Here is a 19,581-nt window from a genome sequence, read left to right as displayed (position 1 = left end):
GCAGCTCTCCAGGGTTTAATGCAGGGAATCTCTCCCAGCCCTACCTGGAGGTGCCAGGAATTGAACCTGGGACCTTCTGCACGCAAAGCACATGCTCTGCCACTGAGCTGTGGCCCTTTTAGTGGTCCAGCAGATCATGTTATGCTGCTGCTCGCCATTTCCTTGCTGAATAGCCTAGGAGACCTAATACTGTAGTGTTGTTATGTAGTCATCTTGTCTATTCTAGCAGCTCAGACAGTCACATTTCTCCTGAGAAACTACAACGGTCAAGGTCTGTGTTGTGAGTTGGTACCATCGGGCATCTGCCAAGGCCCATGCCCCAGTAACAGGCCCACTGACGTCTCCTGGAGCCTCCTGGCCTTGCTGCTCCTCCCTTTTGTTGCAGCTGCCAGCTCACCTGCCCCCTTTCAGCAAGCAATCCTCCAGAGGAGCCAGCATGTAATCATTATCCCAAACCACATTATGACTCTGCCATTTATCAAGTCAGACCATCTAGCCCAGAATGGTCCCCTCTAACTGGCATCAACTCTGCAGAATCTCAGGCCAGGAACAATTTCCATTATCTGCCAGGTCCTTTTGACTGGAGAATTCAAGGACCCAACCTGGGCTTTCTGCATGCTAAAAGGTCCCAGCAGCAGCTTGCATCCTTGTCTGAAGTGTGGTGCCCATTAATTTTGATATTGTGCCCACCTTACAGCCAAGCAAAGTGGGTTCTGGCCCCTCTAATATAAACATTGCATGGTTTTTGTGATAGGAGCTGAAGAAGCAAGAAAGTGACGTAATTTAAGAAGGCTGTAGAGTGAAACTGGGTGTTGCAATATCAAATCCTCACTGCTACTGACCTATTTTCCTCCTGTCTATTCTATGTTAATGTCTGCAGCGAAGAAAAGTGTTTTTTTTTCTTCAGAAACTCATACTTTTTTATTAATTAGAGCAAGCAAATGTATCTCTAAGACAGGTTTGGCACACATTTGGACCTCCAGATGTTCCTGAACTACAACTCCTATCATCCCTGGCCATGGCCATGCCTGCTGGGGCTGATGGGAGTTGTGGTTTGGCAACATCTGGAGGGCCAAAGGTTGCCCACACCTGCTCTAAGAAATCCTCATTGATACCTACCTGGATTTCCAACTATGCACCCCATCAAAAGTCTCATCTCACGCCTTGCCTCTTGCAATATTTTTCCCCCTTTAAATAAATGAAATGCTATAAAAGCTGGTGGAAATCTGAAGTGCATCACCCCTCCTTGCATTTCACAACATGGCTGAGGCTCTGGAGCATTGAAGCCAGTTAGAGGAGACTATCCTGGGCTAGGTGGCCCAACATTCATAAAACTTCTTTCATAGAAAGAGGGTGTGTGTGGAGGTACCTAAGCGACAGTTTCCTCAGGCCATTTGGCAGGACAATATGGGGAATGACTTTAGTCAGAACTGCATATCTATCTGAATTCTGCACCTTGGTCATCTGATTCTCATAACTGCAACATGTTTGCATATTTCATTCAGGTTTTTGCTAGCCGTGGGGAGGATTAAGGAACATTAAAACTCCACCTTTCAAAACTCAGATAATCTAGCAGGCCTCTCCTCTGGCTCTAGCTGTTTCACAAATCATGGACTGATCTTCATAAGGTCTAGTAATATGCAAGGCAGGGTTGAACCCCTGGGAAATCAATAAGAAACTGAGAGGCAAGCAAACAAGTGCCAAGCCAGTTTCTAAATTCTCCTAAAACCAGGTTGGAGAACCTGTGGCCTTTCTGATGTTGTTGGGACTCCATATCCTATCAGCTCCAGCCAGCATGGCCAGTGGAGCCCCAACAACAATCTGAAAGGCCACAGGTTTTCCTTCCTGATCTGGAATTATGGGTTTTCAAAAAAGTTTCACTAGCGATATTACACCCCACCCAAACTGTCCAGGAAGGCCATCCCTAGTAAACTCTTTAGAGCCATTTCACACTTGATATTCTTAAAGTGTGTTAGTTACAAACATTTGAAGTACGACTGCATATGGGTGTATTTGTCAGAGAGGCAGGCTTAGCTGTTGCATCTCCTTGTTAAATGTACACTTGTGGCTGCCTGTAGTTTGCTATCCGTGCTGTTCTTGTGTGAAACAATGACTGTTAGTGAACAGCAATACAGACAGTGGAAGCTGGTCCATTAGGGCAAATGGGGCACTGCCCCACCATGGTCAGTCTGCCCAATAAGTCTAGGTGGTGGCCCTGGCTGTTAGCTTCCTCCTCCTCCTTAGTCTCAGTGTTGCCCTTGTAGAACTCCGCATGGAGGAGGATGGGGACAAAATCAGAATTCATTGGCTCTGCCTGTCATTAGCTCTGCTGCCCCCGACAGTTGGGCTCCCTGACTTCCGCCCCTCCAGTCCCAATGGGCACCAGCCACCACTGCATACAGATAATTCTATGAGTGTCTCGTTTATGCTCTCTATTGATTCATTGTTAACTTTGAAGAGGAAAGAATAAGGAAAAAAAAACCCAACTATTTCACTTCTTTGATGTGTAAGACGACTGCATTATCAACTTCAGCCTCATTATTTATTTATTAAATTAGTTAGTCACTTTTCTAAATACTTGCACACTCAAAGCGACTTATACAGCTAATAAAAAATAAAATAAAGTGAAAGATTTAAAATATATAAAAAGTTAAAAACAAAACAAAAATAAGGTGGTCGAGCAACCTTTCTTAGGAAGGCTGCACAACAAAAATCCTCCAAAAGCCTTCCAAAGTTAAGAACCAAACGCCTGGGGGGAGAGAAATGTTTTTGCCTGGCGCCTAAAGATGGCTGATGATGCCGCCAGGCATGCTTCCCTGGGGAGAGAGTTTCACAAACGGAGGACCACCACTGAAAAAGCCGGTTCTCATGTTGCCACTCTCCACACCTCCTTCAGAGGGGTGCACAAAGAAGGGCCTCCGATGCCTAGCGCAGGGTCCGGGTACATGTAGGGAGAGGTGGTCTTTTGATCTGTCACTTTTTATTTCCTGTTCCTGGAAGTCAAGTTAAAGACACAGTTGCATATGTGAATGATTCACAACATCCACCCACCCCCCATGGTATTGCGTGCATTAAATCCCCTGTGTGCTCCCTTATAACCAGTTTCCTCTTCCTAGCTTGTGTGCTGAGGGAGGGATCTGAAAGAGGGAAGCAAGGAGGGAAACTGGAAAGCCTCCTAACGTTGCTTGTAGGGCCCCAGTAAAGCTGTCCCATGTTTTAAGTGATTATTGCCTATTCTGGGTCATGGCCCTTGAGATCCTCCTGGCCAGCCTTTTAAAAATTGGAACTTTGGGGGCTCTGCCAAAGTCTCTGGGACATGATTTGGCCCCTGCATTTTTTTACAATGAGTTTTCATCAGGCATTTATGTCTTTCCTAAACTGAACTCCTGTTGTTGTTACCTTGCTGGCTGTGATCTGTCTCCGCTGTTGGAGGCAGCATGCATCTGAATTCCAGTTGCTGTAAACCACAGGAGGGGATGGTGATGTTGCACTCAGGACCTGCTTGTGGGCTTCCCTTGGGCATCTGGTTGGCCACTCTGAGAACAGGATGCTGGACTAGATGGGCCACTTGTCTGATCCAGCAGGCTCTCCTTACGTTCTTCTGCCAAAAGGGTGTGGCCTTCCTTCCTTTTTTGGGGTCATACCATTTTAGCCTGATTTTGTTTTGGATGTTGTAAGTTTGAACATTGCAAAATGGCCCAAAGTGCTAGCGGTGGGACTGGCTAAACATATAAATAAAGTCGTAAATTATCTGGAAACATGCATCTGCCTTGGAAATAATGTTTGCCACTCTGCTGGGTTACAGTTTAAACCTGTGGTCACCAACAAGGCACCCACAAGTACCTGTAGGTCACCAGAACCTTCTATGGCAGCTGCAAAAGGTATCAGTAAATATCCCCCCAAAAATCACAGTTACACCAAAGACTGTTTGCTCTTCCAGGTTCAGTTCCTTTCTGTATTGGCTCAGCCTCTCCTACATTGACCCCTTCCTTTAAGCTTGCCCACATAAAATCAATAATAAACTAAAAACCAATAAAAACACATGTAACTTCTACATGTCTGGATACGCTTGGCTAAACCAAAATGTTTTAAGAGGTGCCAGAAAGAGTACAGCGAACATTTATTTCATCAAGTAGCATTGGCAGTTGACACGTGCCGATGCCTGGTTTGAGTCTGTCCCTGATGCAGCATTGCTGCAGGGCATTGTGGGAAATATTTAATGGCAGCACTTTGCTGAGGGCTTCCCTTTAACCTTGAGCCAGGTCTGGGCCTCAGCAAGGTTTAAGTTCCAGGCCTTAAAGTTTCACAACCTGGTAAAGCTGGCTGGCTGTCCAAGTAGGTAAAAAATCGTGCCAGGATCTAGTTCTAGAGTACCAAATGAGGATCAGGAGGACTGGAAGTCGAGGTTTATTCTAATGTGCAGCTAGACACATTTTGTGCAATGTCAAAAAGAAATAGATGAGAAAAGATAAAAAGAAATAGAAAATGAAGATAAATACAGGTTCCTTTCAAATCTTCATAACCTTATACTACTAGTCAGTGCTTTTTTGGTAAAAACCAACCAACCATATATTGGTAACAGTACTGTGGGTGCCAACACATAATGGCTGGTGTAGGCAGAAAAAAAAGAGGTGCACCTACTCCATACTGGTGAGTACTCTCACAAAAAAGCTCTATTAATAGTATATATAGTATAATGGGACAAATTACTTGACTAGTTTGGTGGCGGGCAGTGTGCTTGCTGCTTGTGCAGTAGGAAAAAGTTTAGAATAAACCCTGCCGGGAGCAGTCACAGCCAGGCAGAGGTTGAAATTCAAGGCAGTAGTCAGCTGCATTGACGGATTTGCTTAAGGAATCTCAGCCACATGGTGCTATAAGCAGGGGCTTATTGGCCTAACTTTTTGAAAATAGCAAGATATGTTGCCCTGTGCTAACTACTGTCATAGTTTTATTTTGCCCCTTCACCCTCGCCCACCACGAAATCAAAACCAGTTGATTAGTGAACATCCATGATACTTTTTGGTTTTGGAGAAGGACACTGTTGTTGCAAGACTAAGAAAAGTCCCAAATAAGTGTGAGTTGAGGCAATTTGTCAACAGAAGGAAAAAGAGGAACCTTGAAGGAATGACACACATACAGTAATTCTGCTTCCTGTTCCTGGTGCGTTCTGGCTCTGGGATTATTTGAATGCTGTAAAGAAGCTGTTAGTATAGAGAATGTACCCTTTTTTAATCAAATGGAATGGCTACTGGCTTTGAGGGTGGCTCTGGCTTGCAAATCTTGCCAAGCCTTCCTGAGATTGTACAATACGTTTTGGTTGGAGTCTTCCAACCACCTTTGACTCTGAGGGTATATGCACGAGCTTGCTAATTCAAATGGTCCATTGTCACCCACGATGAACTTTTCACGTTACATGTGCTGTGCTGTGCAGTATGGGAGGGTGGCGTACAGAGGGAGATGCTTGCATTTTGTTTAGATTATATTTCTTGACCGTCTTTTCTTTATTCTGCTTTTGGTCAACAGGCCCTCAGGGGGCTTTTGGGTGTTTCCCCCACTCCTGTGCTGCACCGGATCTTTAAAAACGATAGGTGAAGTGGGCCAAAGAGGAGATGGGCTGGTTAGCAAGTCCTTTGCCAAGGATCCTTGAGGATTCTGGAGAGAGGCCCGCTCTACCAGATGGATTCTTTGATTAATGGAAGGATAGCGATGGTAACAAGGAGGGGGGGATTGAGTGATACCTTCGGACGTCAGCTGCAGTTGAGTTTGCAATCTGATTCAGAGGGTCAAGCAGATACTGTCTCCAAGGCTGAAATGTGAGCCTCATTTTTCTTGTGACTGGCTCGAGTTCAAAGCAGTGGTTCCCACTCTGTGTGTGTGTGTGTACTCTGCTGTGATCCGATACCTGTGCTAAAAGAAAAACCCACCCACCCTGTCCTTATAAGTTGGATATCTGGATGATTTTCAGCGTATTGGGAAAAAATCATTTCAGACAACCTAGTTCTAACAATAGCAACAGCAAAATGACTTTCTCCACCTAAACTGAAATAAAGAAGGCTAACCAGGAGTGGATGTTTGTGTGAAAGGACTATGAGCTCAGTTAGTTCAGGTCAGGTACTGAAAGCAAATTCCGGGACTCAGAATATTCTCAGAGGTGCCCTGTTCTTTAATTCTAACTCTATGTCTGCTGTACCTGGCTCTGGTTTGTACATCTTTAAGTGGTGGTTGTTATATGCCTTCAAGTCGATTATGACTTATGATGACCCTATGAATCTTTTTTGGATATATTCATTGGGCTTTCATGGTAAGAGGTATTCAGAGGTGGTTTACCATTGCCTTCCTCTAAGCCTACGACAGCCGGTATTCCCAGGTCGTCTCCCATCCAAGTACTAATCAGGCCTGACCCTGCTTAGCTTCTGAAATCAGACTAGATCGGGCATGTTTAGGGTAGTATGGCCGTAGCCTGTACATCTTTAAAATGGAAATGGACTGCCTTCAAGTCGATCCGGACTTATGGCTATCCTATGAATAGGGATTTCACGGTAAGCGGTATTCAGAGGGGGTTTACCATTGCCTCCCTCTGACGCTAGTCCTCCCCAGCTGCCTAGGGCCTGCTCAGCTTGCCACAGCTGCACAAGCCAGCCCCTTCCTTGGCCGCAACTGCCAGCTGGGGGGCAACTGGGCTCCTTGGGACTGTGCAGCTTGCCCACGGCTGCACAGGTGGCAGGGCACGTAACCCCTGAGCCACTCCCTGTGGGGGTGATCTTTAGCTGGCCCTTGACACCCAGGAGACATGAGCGGGGATTTGAACTCACAGACTCTGGACTCTCCTCCCCACTGTGCTATAAAGTAGACCCAACAAGCCTTAAGTCTGCCCACCCCTCTGTAAACCATCTCATTTAAGTTGCCCTGCTTCTTTTTCCTCTGTTGGGAAGAATCTTGTGGCATAAGGACATGGAAAGTTGCCTCTTACTGCGTCAGACCATTTGTCCGTATAGCTTGTTATTATCTACACTGACTGGCAGCAGCCCTCAACGGATTCAGGCAGGGGTGTCTCCCAGCCCTACCTGGAGATGCCGGGGATTGAACCCGGGACCTTCGGCCTGCAAAGCAGATTCTCTGCCACTGAGCTACAGCCCGTTCCTTTCAAAGAACATAGAAAGCTGCCCAATAACTTAGTCAGATCAACAGTCCTTCAAGCTCTTGTATATACTGGCAGCAGCTCTCCAGAGCTACAGGCAGGAGTCTGGGGATTGAACCCGGGACTTTTTGCATGCAAATCAGATGCTGTACCGATGAGCTACGGCCCTTCCCCAGTTCTCAGCTGGCAGCATGATTGGCTGCACACGAGAGTTGTGGCAGAAAGTGCACAAGTATCTGGTTAGTAGATCTGGAGGGAGAGGGAGAAGAGAGGACAAAATGCCCTCCCCTTCCTCCTCCTCCTCTTCTTGGAGTGTAAGGGCTTATCCAAACGGAGCGGGATAATCCACAGTTTCCATATTCGGTTTGTCATCTGATAGTCCTCACTTTGCCTTTTAGTTCACACTTTCCCAATTAAAATAAACTTTTTTTGCACCCGCACACGCAGCGGTAAGACCCCTACATTCTTTTTGCTTTTTCCAAGCTCCGCCTCTAAACCCTCCCCCTATCAACCAATTGGTCAGCAAAAAAATTACGTATGCTCCTCTCCCCCTTTGCAACGAAGCACAATATGGGTGTAAAGGAGTTCAAGCCTGGGAAGGAAAGGCTGCTGGTTGGTTTCAGTCGCCTTCCCACAGAGAATGAAATTGACAAAGCTTTCAGAGCAGGCTTGAAACCCACCTTTTCTTGTTTGCATTTGTGATATTACACTTAAACGAATGTATGCTTTTATGCCTTTATTGATATTTAAGGAGATACACATGCTGGCAATTGCACTTATTTCTCCAAAAAAGCAAGAAACGTGTCCCCCCCCTCCTTCTCCCTTTGCTTCCCAGGAGAATGAAATTGAGAAAGCTTTCTGGAGCAGGCTTGAAACCAACTAGAAGCCCTTTACTTGTTTGCATTTGGATATTACACTTAAAGGAATGTATGCTTTTCTGATTTGAAGCAAAAACCCCAGCAAGTAGAATGAAATTGACAAAGCTTTGGAGGCAGGCTGAAACCCACGATCTCCCCCTTTCTCGCTTGCTGTGCATTGCAGATCTTCTCACCCAGAGCGGCTGCCCAGTTTGCAGGCTGGCAAAAAATAAAATGCATCTGCGCAGTAGTTGCAGACCCCCCCCAACACCCCACCATTGTGATGATTGGTTCAATTTTCCTGGGCTTATTCTCGCAGATGCGCAAAAGTGCAGATACATGATTGGCTGGAATGAGGAGAAGGGGCAAGGGGAAACGCCCAAGAACTGCCCATCAGCTGTAAAGTCCGCAGTATTGCATCCTAACTCCTGAAGGCACAGCAGATGATTCCCGATTTTAAACAGCAAATCGTATTTTTGCCGGTATTGCAAGGAGTGGATTTAACCCGCGAAAATGCGTAACAGCGCGAGACATCATTTGGACAACCAAAAAATAATGAACACACATAGCAGGTGTGTCACACATTTTGCAGTCGTCTGGATGAGCCCTGTGTGTACTTTCTTTATTCCCTGTTACAACTTGAAAAGTTTCTCTTTTATTAGGCTGCGGTGAGTGTTTTCAAGATCAGGTGTTTGAAATGCTTACCAGAGAAGCATTTTCTTCTGTTTCGTCTGCTGCGTGCCTCAAACGTGCGTATTCTGTATTGCTGTCTGCGAAGTATGAAGACATTTGATTCAGTTTGCATTTCAAGCGGAATCTTATCAAATTCACACTGTCCAAAACAAGACGTGAATTGACACACCGCCATCCTGAGAAATCCACACTTCTCCAGATTTTGCAATGCAGTTCTCCAACCAAACTAATGTTTACAGAAATGCATAGATTAGAACTGAATTCACCCGTACGTGCAAATAAATATCTCCATCTGTGATCCCAGGGAGAAGAAACAGCTCTAGGTGGCCTAATAAGAAAGACAAAATCCTATTGGTGGTTCTTTTTAGAAATAGTTGCTGGAAGGCTCTTGCCTGTTTTCTCATGGCGCACAAGCAAAAAGAAAATTTTGGATTATATCCAATGTTAGTCCTATTCAGAGTAGACTCATAGAAACTAAGTCCCTCATGTAATAAAATGCCACAATCCTGCAAATACTCCTTGCTTAGCTTTTGGCACAGGAATAAAGCACAAGGCCATTACACTGTGGAAAACAACTGAACAGATTCATTGAAAGACAGGTTTATGTTGGAAATGCTGTCTGCCTATTCTTTAGGATCCTGAGCTAAAGGATGTTTTGTGCATTCAGATGACACTAGGAATTATTGGGAACCAGATGCACTTGTAGAAATTTGCCAGTATATGGGAGAGTGGAGCAAGGAGGCATTGGCTATGTTTGCACATCATGCTAAACAATGGTTTAGTGTTACATGCATACATTGACCATGTTTGCACATCATGCTAACAGGCTCATGTACTCCTCTCTTCCTCCTGTGTGGCTGGGGGGAGGATTTGCTTTTGTTTTCCCTTAACCACAGTTTGTCATGTCTCGTGATATGATAAACTATGGTTAACACTAGCCATGGTTAATTTCAGACAAGCCAACTTCAAAGAATGGATTTAGAAGATGGTTTGTTGAAACTAGCTGTGGTTAGTGGATGTACATTGCGACAAAAATCTTAATTTTACAAACAGTGATGGGGGGTCTGAACTGGCAGTGAATGAGAAGGGAAGTGATATTGGGGTTGTAGTGGACAATTTAATAAATACATAGATCCAGTGTGTGTGAAAAAGATTAATTCCATGCTGAGGATTATTAGGAAAGGAATCAAGAATAAAACCGTGTCTGGACCATGGTTACATTCAAGGGTCATGACATGTTCAGAGAAAGCATGTCTCTGAACTATCAGTTGCTGGAGAACAACTGTCCTGTTTGTGGGCTTTCTAGAAATATATGGCTGGCTACTGTGGAGAAATGGGATACTGGATTAGATAGGCCTTTGGTTTGAACCACCAGTACATGCACCTCTTTGAACATGGTCTGGTAGCAGAGGTGTATCCTGCACCTTCATTTTGTTGTTTCTGTGCATGCTGAAGATGCATTTCTTTGCTCTGGCTTTTGATGAGAGAGAGAGAGAGAGAGAGAGAGGATCTACTCTATTCTTTTTATTGTGTTTGTTTTAAACTGATTTTAATATTGCATTTTTAAATTGCTGTAACCTATCCTGGGACCTTGTGATGAAGGGTGGGAAAGAAATTTAAATGTATGATTATGATTATTTTCCTGGACAAGGGAACTGCCTATCCACAGAGCCTCCATCAGCTTATTACCCCCCATCCAACCCACTGCTGCACCCAGGACACTGCAGATCAGTGGTTCATCTCAAGGTTATTTGTACATGCCTCCCTTCCCCCCCCATGCTGCAGTAATGCAAGGCAGCTGCTGTTTCCCTTGATCTCTCTTCCATGTCTTATGGCCTGTTTGCCAGGTCTAGTCACTTTCTCCATTTGAAGAGATGCATCTCATTTTAAGTCTTGAGCTCTATTCTTCTCACACATGGGCAGCTGATAATTGCAAGATGACAGTCTTTATTCAGTATTGTGAATTCTAATCTTGCCATTTTCTGGCAAAGATGCTCCATGGTTTCATTTCAGGATCATAGATTTGAGCTATCTGGCAGCTCAGGTTTAGCAAAGTCATTCTTTAATAAGAAACTATATTCTGATGCAGCATGTTCGGCTTTGCAAGGTTGGCTTAAATTAGATTGCCAAGGTATTGCTTAGCTTTACACATATGGCAGCATGAAGCCATTTGGGGGGTGTTTGGTTTTAGGATGGACGATCCCGACTTATGGCTACCCTATGAATAGGGTTTTCATGGTAAGTGGTATTCAGAGGTGGTTAACCATTGTCTTCCTCTGGGGCTGAGAGGCAGTGACTGGCCCAAGGTCACCCAGTGAGCTTTATGGCTGTGTGGGGATTTGAACCCTGGTCTCCCAGGTCGTAGTCCAACACTCACCACTACACCACACTGGCTCTCGGTTTTAGGATAGGTTTTGAATAATGTGTAATCCATCAAGCTGAATGTAGCCCACCTGTTTTTGATGCCTGCAGAATCAGTGGTGGACCTAATGGCCTTTGTGGACTGTTAATTAATTCAGGCCTGGTTTAGTAATTGGATCTGAATGTGCAATACTGTAACTGGATCTTAAGCAGTAGATACAGAAGCTGGGAATTTCCTTATAATAATGAGAAATTGCTCTTTTGGGGGGAATTTACGAAAGCTAGGAGGCAGAATTCTCTCCTCAGGGCATCAGGCTGTTGAAAAGACCCCATCTAACAACGAAAAGGCATTTCGCCTTTTGCTCTCCTTCAGAACTGCTGATTTCTGTAGTAAACTGACACCCAAACCTAACACAGTTCTGTCATCTTATCTGCCATTGTTATTGACACAGCAGTACCATGTTGCATAGAAGGGGCATGAGGGAAATTAAAACAAACATTCATTCCTATTGTAGCGTGGGATGAAATGCAAAAAACCCCGCTCCCTCCTGAAGGTCGCCTTGGAAATGTTTCACCAAACCTTCCTGGCCTTCCCTTGCTCTGTGGATTTGCCATTGTTTTGCCCTATACATTAATGTGCCCCTGTGGGTGCCCCTGGTGGTCCCAGCTCTTCACAGAGTGTGCTGTAAATGGGTGTTGTTTGTATGACCAAGCCATGGAGCCTAGACCCTTTAGTGTGGGGTCGGAGGGAGGGAAACTGCTGAGGTGGTGTTTATAACGTGCCTAGAAATCTCTGCTGAGCAGGGTGCGTTTTCACAAAAAGAATTAATTATGCAAAAGTGCATGCCAAGAACAACATGGTTTTGGAATTTATGAGTCATTAGCAAAGCATAATGACCAGGGCTTGAACTTAGTGTGCCACGGCAAGGGCATTTAAAACAATTAGGCATTTAAACACTGAGCAGTTAATGGCAGCAGGCAAAGCAGAATCTAGAGGAGGGGGGTTTGGTCAATGTTGCATTTGGATAAAAAGCCATTTCTTCTTTCACCAACTGATTTTTTTGTGCGTGTAACACAAATCATGCAAAATGCAACAATAGCATCCATTCTGTTGGCATTTTCTTAGACAAGAGTGGCGATTTCATCCCTGAAGTTTTTGCTTGCCTGTCGAAGGCAAAATAACATCCAGGGTGGTTAGCAACATGCCGCATGGTTTTCCTCTGCTGAAAAGACATGAGACAAATATCAGACTGATGCCACATATTTCTAGATCTCAAGGTGATGGTCCATGGTCTGGTCCAATGTCACAGATTGCTTCCTGTTGTTGTTGAAGAACAGGAATTGCCTATGCTTTCTGCTGGGGAGAACTCTCTGTTTATTCTTTACTCTAGCAGCAAAAACTCTTCGCCTTTCTAAGTCAGTAGAAGGCTTAGCTTGCCTTTCCCTTTTTGGCGGCAGTATGTGCACATGAGTTACATGTTGCCCACTGCACATGAACATCGGCAAGGAGGCAATAGGCCCATCGTCTGGCCTTGTATTTAACTAGATGGGATGTTGTTGGAATTAATTCAGCAGTAGCCAACCATTTTTTAAGCAAGTGTGCCAGATACCAAGTCCAAAGCGTATGTGTTTACATCCCACCTTTCTCCCATCATGGAAATCAAGGTGCTGAGGGTTCCCAAACAGTCCTCAGTTCAGGCTCTTGCTGACTCAGACTTGCTGAACTTTGGCAAATTTGCTGCTGTTTCCTTGTGCCTTCAGTTCATACCCAGGGCAAGTATGAATTACGCCACTTTAGAGGACAGCCCAGTCCATCAGTACTGATTTTCTCACTGAGCAAACTCTTGATGTGCTTTCAGTTGAAGCCAGGATTCCCCAGAACACAGTTTGAAAATTTACCACCCTAGAGCGATTGCAACAGGCAGTCTCTGGGTTATGAACTGGCAATCTCAATTCCTACTGTTCCTTAAGCCAGGCAGACTTTGGGCTTGAGGGGCCTACCTTTGGGGGAGGGGGTTGGAACCCTGAGCTCCACCAAACAGCACCTGGGTGCAGTGCGGGGCGAAGTCACATTCCAAATGGTGTTCTGGAAGCAGAGTCATTGCCTCCTGCACCCAGTGAATCATGCACTGGAATGACCTACCTGTATACAAGTACAAATCTCCATCTGCGTTACTGCAGATCACAGATTGTAGCAGCCTCTTTTGGGGTGGGTGCATGGGGAAGCCTTTTTCTCTGCTGCTGTTCAACAGCAGTCGAGAAACTCTTGCTGATCTACTGCATATCATCCAGGGATGAGGCATCACAATCTGGTTCTGGGGTCGCCATCCTTTTTTGGGCCCGTGGGCACATTTGCAAACTGGATGAAAGTGATGCGAGCACTGCACAAACACAACACATCACAACCAACCACACTGTAAACCAACTGTAGTCAGTTTTATTGACTACAATGGAATGCTTCTTTCAGGAAATGTGGGGTGGTGGGAGGACGCTATGAGCACCAGGGAAGGCCTGTGTAGGGGTATGTGGGCCTGTGGGCACCAAGTTGGCTTCCCCTTATCTACTAGATTCCAGTTCTACCTTTTGTGTACCCCTTTAACAAACTGCTGTATCTTTCATATGTGGACAGGCCTTAACTTCAAAGAAAAATAGTATAGTTCTGCAGAGTACATAAAACAAGACAACTGTCTTCTTTTTTTTGTTGTTAAAGCATAACCAGATTATGTGGTGATTGTGTCATAAAGGTTAACACATTGTGGGTTTTTTAAATCTAAATCAGCCTTGTAGCTCTCACTGCCCCCCTCCCCAAAAGGTCCCCAAATAATTTGTCTGTTTGGGTCATTATTTGGAAAGAAAAGACAGGAAAAGGCTACTGCGATGTTACCATAGTTGCAGTGCAGGATGTGGTTTCTATGGTAACGAGTCACAATGACATAGACAGAAAAGAGCTACATTTTTTGTGAATTTTAAAATCCTCATTCTCTCTCTCTCTCCTAATGTCCTGTTTGGATAATGGCAGAATTTTTGGTTTGCCATCTGTGCTTTCTCTTTCAGATACTTTAATCTGAAAATGAGTCTTGTTGGATTGGTGGAGGTGTCCATGAATTTGGTTGTCCCTTGGATCAGATGTGGAACAGCTAAGGCAAACTGCCAGATATATTTGCTCAAAACAACAACAACCCAGGAGTAATTACCCAGCTCTGTGAAAGCATCCTTTGTGCTCTAGCAACACAGAGAATTATGTAGACAGACAGACAGACACATGAGCTGATCAGCATGTTCAGGATCATATGTTGTGGGCCTTTTGGAAACTATGCCACTTCAAGAATGGAAGTGGGATACTGTTTCAGGGATGCTGGAGCATCATGGAACAGAGCTTTAAACTCAGTTTTTCTCAGTGTGTGCTTTGTCCAGAGAGGGTGTATTTTTTTTACAATGATAGCTGGAGGTGAGGTAGAGATTCCAACTTGAAATCCCTCACCTGCATTCTGAAATGGTATAGTTTCTTGAGAGCGATGCCACCTGAGTTTTAGGATAGCTACTTATTTATTGTTCCCACCCAAAGGAAAATTTGCATATAAATGGCAAATTTAGAAATAATGGGGAAGACTATGCTGTCCAGGTGCTGTTGATGGGCTTTGAGGCCTCTCCTGCCTTTACTTCTTAGAGTTCTTTATCTTTAAACCAGACTCGGACTGGACAGCCTTTGAGATATAGGACTCCTTCAAAGTGAAGACTGCTCTCTGTAAAGTAGGGCCCATGGTCACCCTAAGAAGTTTGCTGACTGCATAAAATTCGCTCTGAATTTTTTGTTGGCAACCTTGCTGTAAATTTGATTAATTCTAGAAATTGTTGACTAAATACTTTGGCTCAGAGTAATGCTGAATGCACTGGATTGTCTTCCTTGTCACCTGCTCTGTAGGGACATGGGGATGGAAAGTTTTACTGTAAAAAAGTTTTTTCCACTTTTCAAAGCAGTGTTGCACGCCACCCCAGTCTCTGAGTGGCACGAGACTTCTAGGGGTTCCTGCGCTTACCCAGGTTTGGTTTCCTCAGAAAGAAGGCCAGCGGAGACTGTGGTGGCTTACAGGATATATGGTTTTTATTTACACACATTCCAACCGGGGTGTAAGATGGAGGGGTTCACAGCATTAGCAGTCCATCAGATTTTGCTCCCCGTTGCCTGTCGCTTTGGGGGTCCAGAGGCTAAGCAAGCCTCTTTGTTTTTCTCCCCTAGTTCCCAGGTTTTCCAGACTAGACTAAAAACACAAGCCTCTCCTTGGGTGCTAGAACAAATTAAACCAGAACTATCACTAGAAGCTAAAATGATGAAACTGAGGTTGTCATACTTTGGACACATCATGAGAAAACATGATTCACTAGAAAAGACAATAATGCTGGGAAAAGCAGAAGGAAGTAGAAAAAGAGGGAGGCCAAACGAGATGGAAGCCACAGAGCTGAACTTTCAAGATCTGTACAGGGTGGATTATAACAGATGGTTTTGGAGGTCGCTGATTCAAAGGGTCACCATAAGTTGAAATTGACTTGAAGGCACATAACCACAAAACTCCTTGGCTCCAGGTTGGGGGGAGGGGGCGCCTCACCTGAAAGAACTCCAAAAGCTCTCTTTGGATATGCAAATTGACCATTCAATAAATCCATTAACTCACAGGCTATCGCTAAACTATTAGATTATGCAAAGCAAACTAGTTTGACCAGTGGAGCAGGTTTCTTTCTTTGCCGTTCCCAAATCAGATGCTGGCAAGGGGATTCACAGAAATCATCCATGTTGTTGTTGTTGTTATGTGCCTTCAAGTCGATTACGACTTATGGCAATTCTATGAATCAGTGACCTCCAAGAGCATCTGTCTTGAACCACCCTGTTCAGATCTTGTAGGTTCAGGTCTGTGGCTTCCTTTATAGAATCAATCCATCTGTTTGGCCTTCCTCTTTTTCTACTCCCTTCTGTTTTTCCCAGCATTATTGTCTTTTCTAGTGAATCATGTCTTCTCATGATGTGTCCAAAGTATTATAGCCTCAGTTTCATCATTTGAGCTTCTAGTGACAGTTCTGGTTTAATTTGTTCTAGCACCCAATTATTTTTTATTTATTTATTATTAAATTTGTTAGTCGCCCATCTGGCTGGTTGTCCAGCCACTCTGGGCGACGTACAAGATAAAACAGTACATAAAACAAATTATTGGTCTTTTTCGCAGTCCATGGTATGCGCAAAGCTCTCCTCCAACACCACATTTCAAATGAGTTGATTTTTCTCTTATCCGCTTTTTTCACTGTCCAGCTTTCACATCCATACATAGAAATCGGGAATACCATGGTCTGAATGATCCTGACTTTAGTGTTCAGTGATACATCTTTGTATTTGAGGACCTTTTCTAGTTCTGTCATAGCTGCCCTCCCCAGTCCTAGCCTTCTTCTCATTTTTTGACTATTGTCTCCATTTTGGTTAATGACTGTGCCGAAGTATTGATAATCCTTGACGAGCTCAATGTCCTCATTGCCAACTTTAAAGTTACATAAATCTTCTGTTGTCATTACTTTAGTCTTCTTGACGTTCAGCTGTAGTCCTGCTTTAACTTTCAACAGCATTCGTTTCAAATAATTACAGGTTTCTGCTAATAGTATGGTATCGTCTGCATATCTTAAATTATTGATATTTCTTGCTCCAATTTTTACACCTTCATCTTGGTCCAATCCCGCTTTCTGTATGATATGTTCTGCGTACAGATTAAACAAATAGGGTGATAAAATACACCCCTGTCTTATACCCTTTCTGATTGGGAACCAATCGGTTTCTCCATATTCTGTCTTTACAGTAGCTGGCAGATGCTGGCAAGGGGATTCACAGAAATCATCCATCTCAACCCCCAAATCCCATAACAATAGTAATGTAATGAATGAGCACAATGCAAATCAAGTTGGGCAATTGGAATGCATATGCCATCAGTTGAATAATAAAAAAAGAAAAGTGATTATCCCTGGGAAGCACATGTGTTTATGTCCACAGCTCTTCTCAGTGTGTTGAAATTAGAATGTTAACAATTTTTAAAGTGTTCATCCCTCCCTCTTAAAATCTAAACCAGGACTATATGCTATAGGCTGGACTACACCTCCCATCATCCCTGACTGTTGCACATGCTGGCTGGGGACAGTGAGAGCTAGAGTTCAGCAACATCTGGAAGGCCACAGGTTCCCCAACCCTGTATGCTACTGAATGGTCATATCTTAAATATTAATTATTCCCAGTGCCGTGTGTGTGTGTGTGTGTGTGTGTGAGAGAGAGAGAGAGAGAGAGAGAGAGAGAGAGAGGGAGAGAGGGAGAGAGAGAGAGAGAGAGAGAGAGATGGTACTCACCAGTACAGAGTACCGGCATCTCTTTTTTGGCTGCCCGAGGCACCCATGTTATGCTGGCACCCACAACACTTTTATCAAGGTACGAGTACTGGCACCTCGTTTTTTTAACCAATAAAAGCACTGATTATTCCACTTTAAAATATTGAAATTAATTTAATAAGGTAGGCCCCTGCCTCTTGGAGCTTACAGTGGGCAACCGGGTAAGATTCCTGTCTGAGGCTACTCAGTGTTCTGCGCATTTCTCCTTTATGTGAACTGCACTGCTTTTGTTAAAAGTTGCTGTCTACCCAAGCACCATGTGGATCACGGTGTTCTATGCTGCTGGTTGTGGCTTGTGGAGTTGGGGTACTGGGACATGTAGAATTACTGCAATTATACTTTTTGGGGAGGGGGGTCACATCGTGAATGTACACTTGAAGGTATCGGTCTTGCTTTCATCTTCTAAAGCAGCCTTCCCCAGCCTGGTGCCCTCCAGACGTTTTGGATTATAGACGAGTAGTAGTCCAAAATAGGTACCAGATTGCGGGAGGCTGTTCTAAAGTATCCAGCACTGTCCAGTTTCTGAGGCACTATGTTAATCTGGATATGGCCCCCCAATCCTTTCTGTTTGGCCCTCAGGCAGGTCTCTCTCCATGCCACATCCTTCCCCTCCCCAGGCCACTCCTTTCACTGGCCCTGCTCTGCACCTTCCTCTAATCTTTCTTATAAGTCTGGAAAGAGTCCTTGATCTGTGGAAATAACTCTTGCTTGCCTGGATGAAGACTGATATGCTTGTGTGGCCACACTCACCCCAGGAAGTTTGTCCATGTGGGAAGGTGGCCCTTGGGCTGAAAAAGGTTCCCCATCAAAAGGTTGTAGGTGGATGGTTGCTCTGAGCTAATGTGGCTGTCTTATAGAAACATGTTCTACTCTTCAGAAGAAAGCTAAGGTTGTATTAGCTGGGTGCTCAGGCTACCTTTTCTGGACTGGACCAAGCCATGATGCTTTCTATTTTTTGTGCTGCATGATCAGGCATAGGCACATGTGTTTTTGCTAAAACAGAGCACAGATGGTGGGGGAAAGTGACCCCACTGTCTGGTTATCACTTGGGACGTTTATATGCCTCTCTTAACATGTCTGAAACATTTTTATTCTACCATGATTTTAATGTATATTAATCCAGCCAGCTGTTTCCTCTGTTTGTTTTTCTGTTCTCTGTTCTTCCAATTTCTTTTCAGTTTATTATATGAAAGACTCTTTTACTGATCTAAAAATGCCTTGCAGGAGAGTCCCTTGCAGCCAAAAGGCAGTATAAGAAACATTAAATTAAAAACAAAAGAAAGCTCTGCTTCCTTAGGGTTCTTAATCTTAAAACTGGACTTGGACTGGACAGCCTTCAAACAGAGGACTGTCCTCTCCTCTGTATAAAGTAGGTCACATGGACCCCTATCCCCTGGAGACCCTGAGAAGGAAGGCTGAAACCTTCAGTTCCATGCTCAGACCTGACAAGCTGCATCTGGGCACACACTCCAGGATTTGGCTTGAGGCCTGAAAAATGTCTAGGCCTGACATCTTGGCTCAGACTTGAGTGCTCTTCAAGTGGCTGATAAGCAGGACCCAAGAGCCGCCCCTTCTTCTCTTCCTTAAACTGCAGGATCTCAGATAGTCATCTTTGCGACAGCATCAGTTCTGGGTAGAAAGTTGACATGCACATTGCTTATCCACAATCGGGAAGAGTGCATTGAGGTGGTTCATTTCTTTTTTTTCCATTTTGGGCTAGCTCCCTGACCCTCCTTCTTTCCAATGGAAGTGGGGGGGGGAGAAGGAAGGGGAAGCACAATTGGAATTATATTTGTAAAAGGGGTCCCCATTGGTGGCTTTTCACCCCTTTCATTTTTTAATTTTTTTGGGGGGGGGGGATGGAAATTGTGTTATTGAGATTTTGACAAATTTGCCTTGGTGTCGGATGGGCAGTGATGAGAAAAGGAGAGTTGCCCTCATTGAAGATTCGTGTTTGTGTTTTTTGCCGTGCCAAGGGAGGGGAACCAGGGTCTGTGTCAAGGGATGGGGAGTGACTTGTTCATAAATAAGCACTTCTTCTTTTTTCTCTTCTTGTTTCTCATTATTGCTGCTACAATGTAAATTTCTTTCCCACCCTTCCTCACAAAAGAGCCCAAGGTT

The 19,581-nt window shown here is 44.4% G+C and overlaps 1 protein-coding gene and 1 pseudogene across 3 annotated transcripts in view; one reads left to right on the top strand and one right to left on the bottom strand.

Annotated features, from left to right (window-relative positions):
- Positions 1-19,581, top strand: part of CMIP (c-Maf inducing protein) — a 258,040-nt gene that overhangs the window by 75,575 nt on the left and 162,884 nt on the right. The window lies entirely within an intron of this gene.
- Positions 6,343-6,461, bottom strand: LOC133369443 (5S ribosomal RNA; annotated as a pseudogene).

The sequence above is a fragment of the Rhineura floridana genome, chromosome 13 (assembly GCF_030035675.1).
Source record: "Rhineura floridana isolate rRhiFlo1 chromosome 13, rRhiFlo1.hap2, whole genome shotgun sequence".
NCBI lineage: Eukaryota > Metazoa > Chordata > Lepidosauria > Squamata > Rhineuridae > Rhineura > Rhineura floridana.
Note: the sequence above shows the minus strand (reverse complement) of the source record. Positions and strands in the feature narration are given on the sequence as shown.